The sequence below is a fragment of the Triticum dicoccoides genome, chromosome 6A (genome assembly GCF_002162155.2).
Source record: "Triticum dicoccoides isolate Atlit2015 ecotype Zavitan chromosome 6A, WEW_v2.0, whole genome shotgun sequence".
Taxonomy (NCBI): domain Eukaryota; kingdom Viridiplantae; phylum Streptophyta; class Magnoliopsida; order Poales; family Poaceae; genus Triticum; species Triticum dicoccoides.
This window is the reverse complement of record NC_041390.1, coordinates 68761837-68764404: the sequence shown is the minus strand read 5'-3', so window position 1 is coordinate 68764404 and position 2568 is coordinate 68761837.

The window sequence follows — 2568 nt, the reverse complement described above, 5'->3', positions numbered from 1 at the left end:
AGTCGCCGCCCCGAGTCCACCCCCGGTCTCCCCGTCCCCTCCTCCTCCTCGCGGCCCGCGGCTCGGCCGGGCGGCCGGCCATGGCGGAGGGGGGCGAGCGGGGGCGCTCGTGGTACCTCAGCAAGGAGGAGATCGAGGAAGGCTCGCCGTCCAGGAAGGACGGCATGCCCGCCGCCAGGGAGGCCCAGCTCCGGTCCGTCTACTCCAGCTACATCCGCGACGTCGGACGCAGGCTCGGGGTGTAAGCGCCCTCCTCACCCCTCCTCCTCCGTTTCCTCCGGCCCGCGGCCGAATTTCGCTCGGGGTCGCCCGATCCGTGCCCTAGTTCTCGCGAATCCGCGGCCGCTCGGCCCCGGGCCTGGCCCCCGATGAAATCCGCGGTCTTTTGACGCTGCTGTTGTTTGTTGTTGCTGCAGGCCCGACATCACAATCGCGACGGGCACCGTGCTGTGCCACCGCTTCTATCTCCACCAGTCCCTGCTCAAGAACGAGTGGCAGGTACCCCCTGTTCATGGGACCCAACAATGGCAAATCGTTTCTGCACACACGACCTTGAATTCCGTGACTGACTAACCAGTTTGGCGCACCGTGTGTCGAATTCATGCGCGAAATTGAGCAATTGTTCTCCTAACAAGCTTTTTTTGGGCCTCGTCAGGGTCTGTCCATGCTCCTGGGGGTAAAATGTCAACACTTGCCATTTTTACTGTCACTGTGTCCGAACTAACATTTTCTCTTACCTTTGTAGCACCGTGTGTGGACTGACTGTTTCTCTTACCTGCGTAGCAACTGTGTCCAAACTAACGGTTTCTCTTACCTGTGTAGGATTTTGAAATGTTCTTCTTACCCGCGTAGCAAGTCCGTCCAGACTAACGGTTTCTATTACCTGTGTAGGATCTTGAAAATGTTGTCGTTTTCGGTTTAGTAGACATTTTGGGGTAGTCGAGGGTTGTGTAACGTGTCTGTGCGTTTTCAGCGCACCTAGCCTGGTCACGGCAGACAAAATTGTAACATGGGTTTTGGATCAAAGGTAGAGTTGAGATGTTTCACTCTGGTTCCTTTAAGTAAGGGGTCTTGAGGTGAGGTATGATAGCTTTATGTAATTTTATCGGGAGCACCTAAAATTGCACGGACGAAAGGTGTGGTTCTGGTTCTGTTGGAGCAACTTTACGAACTTGAAGAGGCACTTTCTAATAATACTCTAGACAGTAAGTACTAAATTTTTTTCGCTGCTATTTACTTTCCTCCCAGTAATATCAAGTCCTGTTCTTCTTGCTGCTGTGGGTTGTCTTCCTGAAAAAGGAATTTTGTTCAAAGCTGAGTGGCCTATATATAATGCAGCAACACAACTTCATACCATTTTGTAATTATGCACTTGCCATTTAAAAGGTTAGCTACTAACTGTTCTGTCCTTCCAGACTGTTGCAACTGCTTGCATCTTTCTTGCTTCGAAGATTGAAGACACTCCTTGCCAATTAGGACGTGTCGTTACTGTGGCACATGAAACAATGTATAAGAGAAAACCTGATGCTGCTCGCAGAATCAAACAGAAGGTACCGCGAACTTCTTGCTTTGTACTACTATTGCTGGCAGCTGTCCTGTTTATTGTGATGTTTCTGTTCTATATTGCTCAACTTTTCTGAACTAAAAATAGGAGGTCCTTGAGAAGCGGAAGGACCTAATTTTGATGGGGGAGGCACTATTGCTTTCAACCATCAGGTTTGATTTCAATATACAGCATCCTTATGAGCCACTAAATCTCGCTCTCAAGAATCTGGGGATCTCCCAGAAGGAAGTGAAACAAGCTGCAATAAATCTCATAAATGATACGTAAGTTATCTGGGGTTACCCTGTCATATGTTTCTCCACAATTTGGCAACCTTGTTATTCCTGACCTGGTCATCCAACTGTACAGGCTTCGGACTACATTGGTAGTGCAATTTAAACCACACTACATAGCTGCTGGAGCTCTCCATCTTGCCGCCAAGTTTCATGATGTTACACTCCCTTCTGAACAAGGAAAAGTATGGTGGCATCAATTCGATGTTGCTCCAAGGCAGTTGCAAGGTACAGTGCTTGTATGACGAATTCATTGAGTTAGTTTTCTTCTGCATCCATCGAGACAGTCATTTACCTTTCAGTATCATCAATTTTCCTTCTCATCTGATGGCTAGTTATATTTGCAGCTGCTATCCAGCAAATGAAACAGGTCTTTAATGAAAGAAACCAACGCCCTGCGGGTCCTGCTATCGGGCCCATTCCAGCTCCAGCTCCGGTGGAGAAACAGCAGGCAGTAAGATTCCCGAAGCCAGCTCTGGTGGCAAAACAGCAGACACTAAGCTTGCCAAAGCCAGCTCCGGTGGCAAAACAGCAGGCACTAAGCTTACTGAAGCCAGCTCCAGTGGAGGAACAGCAGGCTGTAAGCTTCCCGAAGCCAGCTCCAGTGGCAAAACAGCAGACAGTAAGCTCCCAGAAGCCTGCTCCGGTGGAGGAACATCAGACAGTAAGCTCCCCAAAGCCTGCTCCATTGGAGGAACAGCAGACAGTAAGCTCCATGAAGCCAGCTCTGGT